The sequence below is a fragment of the Rana temporaria genome, chromosome 2, assembly GCF_905171775.1.
Source record: "Rana temporaria chromosome 2, aRanTem1.1, whole genome shotgun sequence".
NCBI classification, from domain to species: domain Eukaryota; kingdom Metazoa; phylum Chordata; class Amphibia; order Anura; family Ranidae; genus Rana; species Rana temporaria.
Window position 1 is genome coordinate 116592963 of NC_053490.1, and position 17262 is coordinate 116610224.

General features: G+C 41.5%; 1 long non-coding RNA gene across 1 annotated transcript; it reads right to left on the reverse strand.

Moving 5' to 3' along the window:
- Window positions 1-248: 248 nt before the first annotated feature.
- Window positions 249-10172, reverse strand: LOC120928550. Its single transcript, XR_005747220.1, has 2 exons — window positions 10071-10172; window positions 249-1166 (listed from the first exon to the last, which is right to left on the reverse strand). It is a non-coding gene; the product is annotated as an uncharacterized LOC120928550 (long non-coding RNA).
- Window positions 10173-17262: the final 7090 nt, after the last annotated feature.

Genomic DNA, 17262 nt, shown 5'->3' on the forward strand with positions numbered 1-17262 from the left:
AGCAGCCATACATGGTGCACACATCATTAGTGGTAGCTTAATTGTTTATTGCAAATGTCCAAATTATCTTTTTCCCTCTTTAATAAATACTTTATGTCTGCTTAAAATGTAATCAGACATCTTTATTGTTAAAATTGTTACAGTAGATCGAAAGCCCAATTTTTTTCTTTCTATAGAGCAGTGGGGGGGTTATAATTGTCACTGCTCAGGTTTTTTTTGCTGAAAGCATAAACATAAACCAGGTGCACCAGAGTCCAAAATTATTTAATTGTTCTTTAACTGATCATATACAGTAGAATAGTCAAAAATAGCCAAAACTGTTTTGAGGGCCAAACACATTCCCCATCACTAGGTATACGTAAGCTTAAACAAACTAATCAATGTAGATGACCAAATAGATCTGTAGCTGATTTTTGAAAATGCAGTAAGACAAATTGTAGCAGTGTAAAATGCACTGATACACTCTGCCTTAACAAATTCTTAAGCCTTGACAAGGTTACTGAGCCTTAATGATGACATTTGTTTGCCCCCTGAAAGGTATTGGCTTTTATGTGATCATTTTCTGAACAATTTGGTTTGTCCTTCAGGTATATGCCTAAATACCTTCCAACTTTCTGAGATGGGAAAGAGGGACACCTTTTGGTGCCAGGCATGTAGGCAAAGGATACATCCCTGAAACCTCCCACCCCAGCTATGTAGATAGAAAATATGCAGAGAATGATTATGTATGTTTAGAAGTCTTTTTTACGACTAATTCTTCTTCGTTCTAGCTGGATGAAAGGTTCAGCATAGTATAATAGTTTTGGGAGTTAAAAAATAGATTGTTTTTAACAAGGCCTTTACCTATAGAACAAAAAGAGGAACAATAAGGAGGAAAGAGGGATAGAGAGATTTTGTTTAAAGAGAGGGACAGTCCCCCCTATGTGTTTATGCTTTGAGTCACATCCCGGGTACCCACTGGAGAGCAGCCTTGTTTCAGATAAGCAGCCTTAGAAGAGTGAGTCAGCTTGTCCACTAATTATGGTCTCTTCATTTTTTGGAATGAATAAGTGTTTAAAGTCCCAGTTCTTTTTGGATATACTTTTTTGATGTTTTTTTTTGCTGTCCTACTTGGGTGAAGCACTCTTCCCGGTGACGCTTATCCTGGTGACCCTTTCCAAAGATGGCTGAAATGAGAACAATTAGAAAAAAAAACTGATTTGTTTAGTTGTTACAAGAAAATTCATTGAGATAAAAATTTTCAGCAGACACACTTTTTCTAAAAGACAACAATTTAAGAGGAATTTCCCTCCCTCTGGAGAATTTATTTCTGTTCTCAAATATTGTATCCTCTCATTACTCCATTACTGCCATTAGCCAACATAGATCATCTAAGGAGGAGCAATGGCTATCCATATATTACTTACAGTGGAACGTATACAATGTGTAAATCAAATCTAAAGTGTATATGGAATTGTTTTTTTTTATTATACCCTTAATTGAGAAGTAAGTATATATTTGGAAAAAAGCGGTGTCTCTGGAGGTACACTGATATTTACAGAGGTATACTCTGTAATCCACACAGAATTGCATTTGAAAGTTCATGTATTGAAGAAATAACATTCAGTGAACCATCCAACATAAGGTATCTTGTGATTCGCACCTGCACTGCTATGCCGATCACATGCGATATTTGTGCAATGCGAGTTCAGTCATACAGTTGTATGGCTGAACTTGCATTGGATTCGCCTTAAAAAATGAGCAGGGACTTTTTTCCCGCACTGGAATCGGATGGCATGGGTGTTAACACCCATGCCATCTGATTCCTGTCCGAATCCACAGTTCACACTGCAATCTGTGAACGGATATGGGGGTGTCTTTAACATTGTATTGACACCCGCAGCGGTTCGCAGAGGGCAGTGTGAACTGCCTGTGGGAGAGATGCAATGTGGGAAACAGCACTGGAATCACGCTAGTTCCCGCCTCACTATAGTGTGAACCCAGGCTAACAGTCTCTATGCATGTCTCAGTGAGGGGAAACTGCAGCCACTCACAATCTGTGCTCTCTCTGCAGGAATCCACTGTTCTCTTTCTACCACATGTGCTCTCTCCTTCCCCACACCTACTCAAGAATTCATGCCATACCTCTGCTGTTTTTGATGATCTCATCCTTGGTGCAGAAAGAGAGAGCATGCAGCCATATTGGAAAATGGCAAAACAAATGCTGCATAACAGGAGTATACACTTGGCAAATGGCTCAAAGACATTACCACATCAATACATTATCCCCCTGCTGAAAATCCTTCCAACCGGGCAAGGATATATTCATAAAATAGCAACAAAACATAGCAAAAGTTAACATTGTTGTCGCCTTCTGCAAACCACTTCTCCAGAAGCAAACTATTACAGAGATTAGCTGCAAAGAAAATATGGTTAGTAACATCATGCTAACCAGTCTAGAACGGGCTGCAATCATGTCCATCAGAACATGAGGTTGTACATAGTTCTTTACAGCATAGCACGATCTTCCCAAGGTGTCATAAGAAAACATTGGTGGAGGTCGTCAAACACAATCTCCTCTCCTCAAGCCCTCAGGCATTAATAAAGATAACTCTGGGACAGCATTAATACTTGGTGCTCCAACCATGCTGGGAACTGTAGGCACAAAGTTTTGTGCTGTTTGTTCGAAAACAGGGGTAGCTGGCCTCAGACCTCCCCTCTGAGGGAGGCCCCCATCAGTAATAGTTGAAGGAACCTGTACAGGGGACTCTGATGGAGGTGTACACCAGTCAGTGTCATCACTCTGGTCTCTACTGTCTGCACAAAGCAAATCATTAGAATCTGTAACAATATCAGATTGTGGCTCCTCATCAGTAGTAACAAATTGTGGTACTAGAAGCAAGTGATTCCTATAAACTGTGAAAAAAGCAATCAGTGCCAAACTGCTAACCTAAAACAAAATGTGAGTATAAAATAAATATCTCCACAGCTGCTATAACACTCACAGTGAATCACCACACTTAATAAAAACTATAATTTGCTATTAATAGTGTAGTGCTATGTATCATTATACCATTTATACCATTATAAAAAAAATATATATATATACAATCCTCAATTACAGAGATGAACTGCACAAGTCCTTGTGTAACCATCCAAAAAAAAAATCTTAAATTAATAAAATAATTGTGATAAAAGACTCCTGTCTTTCATAAAGAGATTCCTATGCCAGGCTTTTATATGACTCCATGTCCTCCAATCCCATAGACTCGAATACTAGGTAGTTTTTCTATAACATCAAACAACTCATTTCTCCAGCGGTCGGCTAACATATTTTTTGATGAGGGTCCCAAATTGCGGAGAAGCACTTTATCACCAGCCTTTGTTACAAACTTTGGCATCAAATGCCTTTTATTGGCAGCATTTATTTTTGCAGAATTTTACTCATTCAATAGGCCTCTTTTAAACTCTGTTTAAATCGTGCCACATACTGGTAGTGATTTCTTTGTTCCACTCCATCAGTAGACACACTAAACTGAATGTCAATAGGGAGAAAGGATTCTCTCCCAAACATGAGAAAATAAGGAGAGAAACCAGTTGATTCATGTCTGGTACAACTGTAGGCATGTACCATAGCTCCAACACGTTGGCTCCAGGTTTGCTTAGCACCATTAGGGAGGGTACCCAACATGTCCAACATGTTCAACAAGGTGCGAATGAAATGTTCAGGGAGTATGTCGATGTTAAGCAATGTTAACAGCTCTTTAATTAGGCGACATTCAAAGTCCCGCCCCTGGTCAAACACTGGTGCTTCTGTAAGACTTTTCTTAAGCTGTAGAAAAGCTTCCTCTCAAGCAGAAATCCACCTCTAACTGAAAGGAGTGTGTCAATGCCAGTTTTTTTTTGAGCAAGTCATTAAGAGGCCGAGCATTCTTGGAATAGCCTCTAACGAAGCAGCGATAATAGCCACAAAACCCCAAGAAGGACCTCAGTTCTTTCAGATTTGTGGGATGGGGCCAGGTTACCACAGCCTCCACTTTAGCAGGATCAGTTGCTACCCCTTCTGCAGATACGATGTGACCCACAAAGTTTATTGAAGAGCGAGCAAACTTACATTTGTTCAGGGAGAGTTTCAGACCTTCTCTCAAATCATCTAGCACTTTAAACAGTCTCTGGTCATGCTGGAGCGTGAGTGGAGCCAAAAACAATTATGTCATCTACAGTAGGTAGACAATACATTGAGTGGGACAAAGGTCTCCCAGTGTCCGATCCAATAGACGCTGGAAGGTTGCAGGTGCACCACTGATACCCAGAGGCATGCAAGCAAACTGGAAAAAACCCTCACTCATTTTCTTTTCTGACCACCACTATTGGAGATGCATACGGCTTTTAGACTCAACAATGATGTTTTGATCTTTCATTTTGAGCAAGCACTCTCGAACATCATCCAGATCTTTAAGAGGTATGCGCCTGGATCTTTTATTGAATGGGGGGGCTATCTAGTATTAGGCGAATATTGTTCTAAATACTTTTAACACACCCAACATCCATGTCATCAGTAGAGAACACATCATTGTATTCCATTAGCTGCTCTCCTAGTGCTTGTTTAGGCTCTGCAGGACTATCAACATCATTCAGGTGAAAGTCTACTGGTGTCTTTCTCCTCGACCTTGGCAGGGTAGGAGCTAAGGGTGTAAAAATGAGTTACCTCTTGCCAGGCTGGTATTATCCCATTCTGTCCACCTGCCCCTATCTATCCACTAGAATGCATGTGCCTCCATTGTGGGGACACTCATTGTTTAGTGTTAGGACCACAGATTACAGGGTGCCTTGGCACGGCTCTGTGGCTCACGCATGCGTTTGCAAATGCGCGCGGACAAAACCCCTGTTTTTAATGCATACTGTTAGACAGGTTAATTGGTTGTTCTGCGAGCTGGTTGGTAAGTAGGCTTGGTTATTCCCTGGGCATTCCCCAGGTTTTTTTTGTTATCTGCTTTAGCCTTCCAATGCTACTTACTGCTATGGCCAGCTATAGATGGGGCGGTGGACACGTTCATGTTTCACCTGTGGTGCTTGTATTGGTTCAGCAACACACCAACACCCTTGCAGCCATTGTGCTATATGCTGGGTGTTTGGTGTGCTCCTGCACCTTTAAGTAGGGGGGCTCCCCTTCAGTCCACCTGCCCCTATCTATCCATTAGAATGCATGTGCCTCCATTGTAGGGACACTCATTGTTTAGTGTTAGGACCACAGATTACAGGGAGGAGCGGCGTGCTGACGTCACCACTGTTCACTTCGCTGTTATCCGGAAGGACGGGCGGATAGTATAGCCGGCCGGCTAGAGCAAATTTTAAACAAACGCACTATTTATTCTACCAACATGTGAGTGCATCCTTTTTTACTTTAATAAACAGTCTAGACGATATTACACTATGTTAGTGTTTTCCTTTCTGGGTCATCTACATTGAGGAGATATGTCTGATAACACCAAGGACTGAACGCAAAAAAGACTTTCCAAGGAAGTCTTGAGCAGGGCTGCTAGCCACATGCACGTACGATCTCCTTATCGAGATCAACTTGTTTTGGTAAGCAGTTAAGACATAAGTGGTGGAGGTTCTTTTCATCTCATCTGTCTTGCTGGTCGGCACGATTCCCTTTGGATCTGTTCAGCACTTGTTTGGACGAGTTTGCACTCTCTTTTATTTTTCTCTGAATCTTTTTGGGACCAATTCAACACATATGGACTTGTTTCTTTGATATCATTCTTTTAATTATTAGGTTCACGCCTATCATTGATTTAAGTGAAAATCTATGGACTTGATCTTTTTGATATCACTTTTATAATTATTTAGGTTCACGCTTAATATTGATTTAAGAGATTATCTATGTGTATTAGTATTCATTATATAGACACATACATTTTTGTCATATATCACCTTATTTTCATGCAGCGCAGTTTACACTTTATATAATTGCTATTTATGTTTATATCTGACATTTTAACTGCAGCAGTATTTAGTAGGGATGCACCGATTATCGGCGACCAATACATATCAGCCGAAAATAGCATTTTTAGGTCCCTGCCGAAACACAGTAAAATTGCCGATAATGAAGCTGTGGGTGGTACCATTTAGTTTACGAGAGGGGGGCAATGTTCCTATGCAAATGCAGACCGCCAGACACACATGCTGGCCGCCAGACCTGTACATAGCGCGAGCAGCGGCAGTGGCACTGTACAAATTGTGTGCCGACTGCCGATCGTGCTCCACCGGAGTCCTCCTAGCTCCTAATTCCTGATTTTTGGACTCCCCCTACGGGGGAGTTTCTTGGTGTACTCCAGCAGCGTGAGCCGTGGGACGTCACGGCCAGAGGCGAGGGAGGACTCGGAGCGCGCAGGGAGCTGTGTCGGAACCTGTGAGTGTGACACAGTCAGACTAATCACACTGCCTGCCTAGGAGGAACCTAGCAGTGTACTCCGCAAAAAAAGTAAGCACTAACAGCACAAAACCTTTAAGAAATGAAGTTTTAACTGTGTTCATGTTAAATGGCTAGTTCCGGGGGGGGGCGGGGGCTTTTGTAAGTGGTTAACTAACTGAGGTGACCAGATAAAAAAAAATATGTATCTGCCATTTTTTCACAGTGACACAGTGAGGCTGCAATTGATATTTTTTTTGGTAGTCAGATAAGGCAAGCATGGCTCAATAACACACAAACGCTTAACGTTTGTGTGTTATTGAGCCATGCTTGCCTTATCTGACTACCAAAAAAAAACATTAATTGCAGCCTCACTGTGCCATCATCACATACAGCCACTGTGCTATCACACGTCACTACTGTGCCCATCAAACGCAGCCACTGTGCCATCACATGCAGCCACTGTGCCATCACACGCAGCCACTGTGCCATCACACGCAGCCACTATACCACTGCCAACACACGTCGCCACTGTGCCCATCAAACGCAGCCACTGTGCCATCAAACGCAGCCACTGTAACCATCAATTATTATTGCCACATCGATTACCGCCAAAAAATTTAAATAGGGGGAAAACAAAGAAAAGTAATTTTCGGTTTCGGTTTCGGACTGAATTATTATTTTTTTTTCCGGTTTCGTTTCGGTTCTGAAATTTCCATTTCGGTGCATCCCTAGTATTTAGTTTTCATTATTTTTTCACCATTTATTTACACATTCAATTTTTACTGAATTTTTCATATCACATTGAGACCTGCGCAGTATACCCTTTCAATTTTGCACAGATTACAGGGTGCCTTGGCGCTGCCCTGTGGCTCACGCATGCGTTTTCAAATGCGTGCGGACAAAACCCCTGTTTTTAACGCATACTGTTAGACAGGTTAATTGGTTGTTCTGCGAGCTGGTCGGTAAGTAGGCTTGGTTATTCCCTGGGCATTCCCCAGGTTTTTTTGTTATATTATAACTGGGTATGTGGTAATGTTCCGAACAGTAACAATATTCATTTTTGGACATTTAAAATGAATATTGACAATCATAGGAGCATATTTGTTATCCCCAGGTGGAGGGCTCACATAAGCAGTGACTTTAAGTGGGTGATCCTCATCAGCCAGGAATGCAAAGCTCAACTTCTAGACAACCATCCATAAAAACAGGATTTTCTCCCACACCATAAACAGGCATAATGTCCGGGAGGTGGTTTAAATGTTACTGATAGAAGGGCCTGTATATGATAGTCAGCTGAGAACCAGTATTAAACAGAGCAGTAGTGGGTATATCATTACCAAACAAATTAAAAGTACATCTGCAGCCTAACACAGGCAGCTTGGTAAACATTTGTTTTCTTGATTTTCCCTGTTTTCTTTTGTACATATGTCCAGTTTTAGGCTCTATACACACTGGCTTAAAAAAAAACATTGCTTCTACAGGAGTTTTGTGTTCTGCCTGTAGAAGCTGCTCAATGTTATTCTATGTGACCATGCACATTAGGACAGTTAATGGGATATTCTTAGCTTAATGTTTAGAGGCAGGACAAAAAAAATCTTCTGGTTTGCGTTTCTGATTGGAGCTTACTGGCAGAAAAAAACTAAGGTTCTTCTAAACTCATCTAGACTTTGTACAACAAATGTTCTACTGTATATGAGCGTTTTTTACTCCCAAGAGAACAAATGTTTTTTTTAGGTCCAGTAAGCATAGAGCCTTATGCCGCGTACACACGATCATTTTTCGGGTTGTAAAAAACGAAGTTTTTCAGGCTCTAGAAAAAAAAAATGTTTTTCAACTTGATCATTAAAATGGCTTTGCCTACACACGATCATGAAAAAAAAAATGCCCTAGCAAAGCGCGGTGACGTACAACACGTACGACGGCACTATAAAGGGGAAGTTCCATTCGGATGGCGCCACCCTTTGGGCTGCTTTAGCTGATTTTGTGTTAGTAAAAGACGATTTGCGCTTTTCTGCCTGTTACAGCGTGATGAATGTGCTTACTCCATTACAAACGGTAGTTTTACCAGAACGAGCGCTCCCGTCTCATAACTTGCTTCTGAGCATGCACGGATTTTTCACATCGTTAAAGCCCACACACGACCATTTTTTAAAACCCGAAAAACGACAACGTTAAAAACGTCGTGAAAAAATACAGCATGTTCGAATTATTTTTTGGCCGTTTTTCAGAACTCGAAAAATGCTCTGAAGCCCACACACTCGTTTTTAATGACACAAAAAAAAAGGAATTTTTTACAAACCGAAAAATTATCGTGTGTACGCGGCATTACTGTGAATTTCAGAACAATCAGCAAGCAGTGAACACTGATGAACTGTATGGCCTGCTTGTCCACAGCGGAAACATTTAATGTGGAACAGAGGCTTATCACTGGAGATTTTTTTTAGCAGATAGAGCTTTAGGCTGTGGGAGTCTATCCACTTTGTTTTTAGCAATAGTCTCGTTTTTGTGCTCAACCAAAATCCTCTCTTTAACTTTGCTCTTAGAAGGGGTACTAAAAAGGATATCAGACTTTTTACTTCAGTCATAGTTTCAGTGAAAATAAAATTTCTCTCTCTCAAAACAACTCTTAAGACTGGTGACATTGGGTAATGAGGCTGTAGCACCTTTATTGTTTGAGCAGTCCTTACCAAAATTTGTCAACATCTGTGGGAGAAATTACCTTTTCAGTGAGCAATCTCCCTAGAAGCAATTCTAGCCTTCTCACAAACACATAAACATCCTCTCCCTTTTTATGCTTTGTCTGTTTAAAATCATCCACTATCTGATTAGGGTCATGTTGTAGTCCATAAGCATCTGTCAAAATATATTGCTCAATAGTGCTTAGACATGTGCAGTTCGTTTCGCACGAAGCGAAAATTCGTACAAATTTCCGAAGAATTCGTACATTCGGAAGCATCTGAAATCCGAATTGCTTTGCTTCTGAATTTTATGAAATACGAAATTCCGTGGACGAATTTCGGATCTGAATTTCTTAAAAGAACAGGTCGAATGTTTGTTAACTTTTCACAACAATTACGAACATTCGTTATGATGAATAAGCAAACCCAGGAAGTCAGCACAGCACAGTGATGGTGGGAGCCCCTCATAATGAGCACAGCAGGGGTACAGCCCCAAGAGGAAGTCAGCACAGCACAGGGATTGCGGGGGCCCTTATAATGAGCACAGCAGGGGTACAGCCCCAGGAGGAAGTCAGCACAGCACAGGGATGGTGGAAGCACCTCATAATGAGCATAATGAGGCGACGACTGCCATATTGAGAAAGGTAATGAATTATGTGATTAGGTGATGATTATGATGAATTTAAAAAGCAAACCCAGGAAGTCAGCAGCAATGCTGAATTCCTGGGTTTGCTTTTTAAATTCATCATAACGAATGTACGTATTTTTACGAAAATGTTACGAATCTAACGAAAATTCGTATTTCGTACGAATCCAAATTGAATTTCGGACACGAATTACGAAATACGAATCTTCGGCTTATACATAGTCAGGTTGAAAAAAGACACAAGTCCATCCAGTTAAACCACGAAACGGAACATAACGGAACAAAACAAATTTATTGACGGTGCCCATGTCTAATAGTGCTCAATATATTCTTGAGTACTGGTACTCACATGAGTGTGCTTGTAAGCTCTAATGATAATGGATGCTGGTAGTCTTAAACTTTCCATGATCTTTCCACACCTCAAAGTTTTCTTCACCAGCGGGGACAGGTAGCACTCCTAAAAAAAAAATGTAATTTGCAATAAGAATCGGCATGTAAGTTGTCAGCAATGACTTCAGTGACTTTTAGCTAGACATGTGCGGTTTGTTTCATTCTGAATTAATATTCAGACACATTTTTCGTTATTCGGAGATTCGCATATATCCGAATACCTGAATTACAATTTAAACAAATTTTACTGAATGCTCCGAATAATGTAATGAAATTCGTCCAAATTTCAGAATTTCATAGTGAAATTCTAATCAAATTTTTTTTTGGTACTTATCGTTCTAGCAGTAATTCTTCTATGCCTTCGAGCGGGGATTACTTCCTGGTATAGGCGTTCCCTTCAAGACAAGCAAGTTGATTGACAGCCTTCGATAGCGTGTCGCGGCTTCCGAAGATACACAAGTGACGCTTGGCAATTTACGGCGCCTGCGCAGTCAGCTCTACACGGCAGGCACAGGCGCCGTAAACAGCCAAGTGTCACCTCGGCTGTTTTCGGAAGCCGTGAGGCGCTATCGAAGGCCGTCAATCAACTAGCTTGCCTTCGGGAACGCCCATTCCCCGAAGCATTCCCCGCTCGGAGCCATAGAAGAAATACTGCTATAACGATAAGTACCAAAATAAAATAAAAAAGACCAGCATACTGCAGATGTCAGCAGTATGCTGGATCTAACTGCAGAAAGTTGAATTTTGGGTGAACTCCCGATTTAAGGAGTCATTGTAATCATTTGCTGAAGATTTTTCTTTTGTTTGTTCACTTTGCTACATTTGAATCGAAAACAATATAACATTTTAATTTCGACCGATGCGAAAATTTATCAATTTGATCGTTTCAAATAAAAAAAAATGTAAATTCTAAGAAAATTTGACAATTCCAAACACGAATTCCAAATACGAATTCCAAAAACAAATTTTGAAAATTAATTGAACGAATCAACCGATTTTAACTAAACAAAATAACTAGATTAGCGAATTAAAACAAAACAATTTTTTTCGTCATGCACATGTCTACTTTTAGCAGCAGATGCTCAATATTTGTTTCCTGCTTAGCGGCTGTAGCAATTAACACTATAGTTTCTCCTGATGAAGCAGTTGTATTCAATGGTTCACACATTACAGGCAGGGCTGGTAACTTTCGCCTTACTGGAGGTTGAATTACTGGACATACCAATTACTTCAGCTCCTTTTTGATATATGCAAAATGGTCCTTTAACTGGATTTAAATCCACCTCACTGAGAAAGAGATAATGGGTATAGACTTCATAACTTTCATCCTCCTCTCTTTTATCATCAAGAGAGACAGACTGCAAGGTTTCATTTGCTTTTACCACCTCCTGCAGTCTATGGGTGCTCACAGTGATATGTACATACAAAATAGCAAATGTCCTTTTAGGTGGCAGTCCCTCTTCCAGGGCCCACTGTCTCACAGATTATGTTGAGAACAGTGACCAGGGCTGGTGCAAGGATTTTTGACACCCTAGGCGAAACCTAATTTTGCCTCCCCCTGGCTCTACCCCGGACTCCACCCCCTTTGCCCTGCTTATTTATAGTATTTGTATAGCCTACCTTTTTAATGAAGCGCCCATCAAATGCAGCCTCACGAGCGCCCATCAAATGCAGCCTCACCAGCGCCCCGTCAAATCCAGTCTCACCTGTGCCCATCCATTCCGCCTCACCTGTGCCCATCAAATACAGTCTCAGCTGTGCCCATCAAATAGTCTCAGCTGTGCCCATCAATTAGTCTCAGCTGTGCCCATTCATTCCTACTCAGCTATGCCCATCAAATAGTCTCAACTGTGCCCATCAATGTTGCTTCACCACTTCCAATCAATGCAGCCTCACAGGGGGGGGGGGGGGGGGGCTTGATACATACTTGGCATTTGGCAGACCAGTGAATATACATATACACACACATTTGCAAATTGCATGTCATTGTCAATATATAATATACTATCTCATTATCCAAGACAGACGGCAACAGTATTTACCATGTGATTGTGAGGTGATGGTCTTGGGCTCAGCAAATTTGTATTGATGTGACCCTGTGCTGCTTGCTGCCTGGTTTAAAATGCTGCTTTACGATGTACCTGCCTCTGTGCTGGGTGACTCTTCCAGGCTCCGCCTCCACCAGTCCCCAAGCTCGGAGAGCCGCCGCCAGGCACTGTGTTGTCCCATCATTATTTACTCCGCTCCAGCGGTGTAAGTGTGTGACACGACACGGGCAGCAGAACATCCTCGGGGGGGGGGGGGGGCTGCGCGTGGAGACCGGAGAGCCGAGAGCATCCTGGGGGGGTGCGCTGAAGGACGGCACTGTACACAAACACCAGAGAGCGCCCTGGGGGGTGGGCTGGACCTGGACACTGTCACATGTTACAGACCACAGAGCAGGCTGGCAGGGGGGTGGGATGGGTTACAGAGTCAGAGCGGCGGGCCCAGGGGGAGTGCTGGACTGTACCCACTGTATCCACTACACATGTCACACTGTTTAGAGCGGAGATGGGGGCGGGGGGGCCGTGGCGCTGCTTCACACATGTCATAGCGGCTGGCTGCCAGGTGTTAGTTCTAAGCTATCTGGACTGACAGTGTTGTTGTAGTATAACCAGCGGCTGGGCGCCCTAGGCGACAGTGTGCCCTAGGTGGCTGCCTAGTCCGCCTAGTGGAAGCGCCGGCCCTGACAGTGACATGGTCATTCCATAATGTCCTGACCCAAGATATTTATCTCAGCAGTGCCCTTCAAATGTAGAGCTATTCTTCTCACCTGTATAGTATTTAGGAGCATATTCTTTAGAATCTGTGTAATCAGGACAGGATCTCTAATGTCCTGCACACACGATCGGTTCGTCTGATGAAAATGGTCCGATGTATAGCATTAGCATTGTATTTGAAAGCCCATGTATTAAAGAAATAACATTCAATAAACCATCCATCATAAAGTATCTTCCAAATGGTCTCTATGCATGTCTCAGTGGGGGGAAACTGAAGCCCCTTACAGAGGGAAAGCAAGCAGTCTCCTGCAGCTGTAATATTGCCCCCCCCCCTTTTTCCTGGCAGGATGACAGGATTCCTGCTGTAGAAACTACCCAATTACACAGCGCCTACAAGAGAAAGATAGGAGTAATCCCAATTATTATTTTTTTAAAAACTGTTTCAAAGCAGTGATAGCATCTCAGGAGCAGGTATATAGAGGCCTGCATGTATCCATGGCAGTCACAGGTAGGAAGCTGAACTGCAACCATGGCTCCAGCCTCATGGGAGGTGACAATCCGGAAAAAAGGAGGGGAATACATTTCGTCATACAAAGTATCACACTTTCTGATAACGTTGTAAGACGTAACATACGTCGGGGTGCATTCCGGTCACGTAATTTCCAGCCACTTCCTGCTTCACTTCACCACGGCGGTGGAACGCACGTCGATCTACCAAGTGGAAGCTGGACGGCTGCAGAATACATCTGTCTGGTGTTTCATGCTGCTATCCTTAGTGCCGGGAAAAGGCACCAACTAATGTAAGCAGCCATTTGGCTTAAGTTTTTTTTCCTTTTTAAATAAACTGTCACACTAGGGTCCTGTTTCTATCTGAGTGAGTGAGTGAAAAATTTATATAGCGCAAAACATGCGAACTAAATCTCCTCTGGGCGCTGTAACCATTCCGAGGGTAAAACCCTTTGACCTCAGAAGAGTTGGGTTTTAATCTTTCTCCTGAAGGTCAAGTGGTTCACCTCCAGACGGATGGCGGTTGGTAGAGCATTTCACAGCCGTGGTCCCTGGACTGCAAACCTTCGATCCCCTTTGGACTTGTACCTGGCCTTGGGTATCTGGACAAGGTTTTGATTGGTGGATCGCAGAATACGATTGGGGTTATGGGCTTTTATTTTTTCAGATAGATATTGGGGGGCGTTTCCTTGGATGCACTTATGCATTCGGCAAAGGGCTTTAAAGGAGATTCTGTCTTTTACCGGCAACCAATGATGGGATCTCAGAGAAGGTGAGATTGATTCCCATGTTTTTTTGCAGGTCACTAATCTAACGGCCGTGTTTTGAACAACTTGGAGATGAGTGATTTGGAATTTAGGGAGTTCGAGGTATCTATCTCTTAATGGGCTATCGTGTTGGAGAAACAACAAGGTTCCCAGCTACATCCCCATTGGTACATCAGCAAACATAAACAGCCTGATCTGACCTTCATTTTAGTTAAAGAGGTCATGGTGGTCTGGTGAGTAGGCATTTCACTCACATTCACCAGGTGATTTTGCCATTGGTGATTGTGTAAGGATTGAAGTCGCACTATAAAAAACAAATAGCTTTGCTTTGATGAAATATTTGATTCACTGTTAACAAATATAATTTAACACTGGAAAAGTATTCATCAATTGTTTTTATTATATTATTAATTAGCACTATGCACTTTATTTTGTCTATGCACTAAGATTGTCACTATCGAATATAAATTAACACTACTCACAGCGCCCCCTATTATTACACACCCTAGGTAAAAAACCTTCTCTCTTTACAACCACTTAAGCATGATATATCAGAAGACAGATATCATCATGGTCTAGTTATGGTTAAACACTTTACTAAGTTTGTTGTGGTAGTATCGACCTGTGATCAGATCACCAAGACCACCACCCGGATAGTGTGGAAGCACTTCTTCCTACCTTAAGACTGTCTTCAAAAGATATATTCAGATCAGGGACCCTGTTTCAAAATCAATAAGAAATGGACCCGTTCAAAATAGTCTGAAAATACAACTAAACAGTGCATTTCACAACAGGATGCTCACCTCACCATATTATGCTTGGAGATACTCTTAGGGGCCCACAGACATTTGGGCCACAGTCCCCACAGAAGAAACAGAGCACAAATTCTGGGATTCGAAAATGCTAATTATGTCTAAAGTCTAACAGTTTTCTTAAAGCCTAGTGATGGGTGGAGCAAAGGGAGTTGGTGGCAATAGACTTTGACTTCCAACCTGAGGACAGAGTGCTAGTCAAATGCAAAAGCACACACTAGCAATGAAAACTACAAACACTGTGAAAGAGGTCTCTGGAGTTGCCCTACAACATTTTGATTCCAGGTTTGCCAGTCTATGATAACCACAGACAAGGTACTCGAGAAAAAAACAAGGAGCATTGCAAATTCATGAGACACAGGCATTTTTCAACCAGAGCATCAATGGTGGCTGCCTCCTACTCTTCCTCCATTACCTCCAAGACCCCCAGGAGAAACCATGGATCCTGACAATGTTACAGCTCAGGTCCATGCTCCTGTTGGGGAGGCCTCTGAACTTCCATGCACTAATGTGTCTGAGAGCAGAGGCATGTTGCCGCTTGTCCCAGAAGACTTCAGGAGACTCCATGAATGTTTTGTGCAGGATGACTTTGTTTGGTCTGCAAACCTGCCAGGGACAGCAAGTTCAAGCGAGGTGGAGTAGATTGAAGTACCTCTTTAGTTACCATGCTTAGATGCAGATGTGGGCTCCTTTACTTCATTTTTCTACAATCTCCTGAGCATGATTTTGTTAAAATTCATATTAAAGCTACCCTTTGTCTGATCATTTGGACCAATCCCCCTACCTGTTACAATACACCTTAAAAAATAGTCACAGAAGGTTGTCTTTCTGACAGCATACGCACAGCAGAATGCAAAATAGTCTATTTTTGGATTAAAATGTTATATCTTTGCACAAATGTTGCCCACTGTTTCATTCACATTCAATTTCCATCAGCTTACTCACATCAGGGGACAGAACTGTTATCCAACTTGGCGGCAAATCTGAAATGCTTAAATGGTTGTATATGGCTCAAAGGGGAGTTCAGAGGAGGGAATGTTAAGTCATGGGCCTATTACATTTAGAGATATTGAAAAAACAGTAGGAACATGCAAAGACAATCAACTATTTATACCAGCCAACCACAAAGCCACACTGCTCTCACGTGTCATATCTTAGTGAATGTAGAAATAGCTACCCAATGATATATTTGATTTCACACGCATTGCTGCTAATAATGAAATAGTTTGCAAAATACTCAAAAGTCTTCAGTCTATGTAGTGTATTCTTTTCAGTGTATTCTTTTCAGTGAGCCCAAAACACAACATTTAAATCTTTTACGTACATCACATATATTGTAATGATTTACACCGGAATTAGGGATGGACAAATAAACTTTTGGTGGTTAACAGCAAGTCTGAAAGTGATTCAACAGCCTTGGTTATAATTAAACAAAGAGGTACATATAGTATACTTATACATTTTCATTTGCAGCTGTTACATTTCTAATAAAATGCATGATTTAATTATTTCATGCACTGTTGTATCATTTGAAATGTTCCATAATAAAGAAAATGTATGCTCTGCCAATTAAATTAGACCATTTGTAGTCTTTATCCATGCAGTTATTTATATGGTATTCTTCCAATATATCAGTGTAGAAAATTTGAACCTGACCTGGACCTGAACTGGATTTGTACAGCTTGAGGTCAAGAAACCATTTTATGTAAGTTTTTTTTTTCTGTTCTTACAATGCATAAACTTGTCATCTTATTCTTTGGGGTTTTTGGTTCCTCCTCTTCATTTATCCCTTAGATTTCTGTTGGATTTGAAACTGATTGAGAGTCTCTCTGGCAGAAGGTCAGAACCTCATTCTGTTGCTACTGAAACCAGTTCAATTTCATCTCAGTCTTTTCTGTCCAAAATAATGAGAATGTACTTAAATGGATTTCTCTTCATTGCCAGTATGCCAGAAAAAATACATATTATGTTAATGTATTGTCTAATATCCCACAGATGTTTGCACGTGGCTTTCAGGAGGATCCAAAAGCTTTGTAAAACTGTGGTTACCATACAATATTTGTAACTGTGTCATGTTTAAGAGAGTTCAGCAATCAGTGAAAGGCTAAGAATATTGTTTAATACAAGTTGCCAATGGTCTCCCATCCAGGGGTTTGTTGATTTGCCCCTGGAATTGGCCTTGGATTCAGATATAAACTCATTTACTAAAGAAACTCCTTTTCCCAAAAATGTTTAATAAAAAATATGGCTTGTAAAGTAAAATGCAAAAAATATACATCTGACTTTAAAACACCTTGGGAACAGTG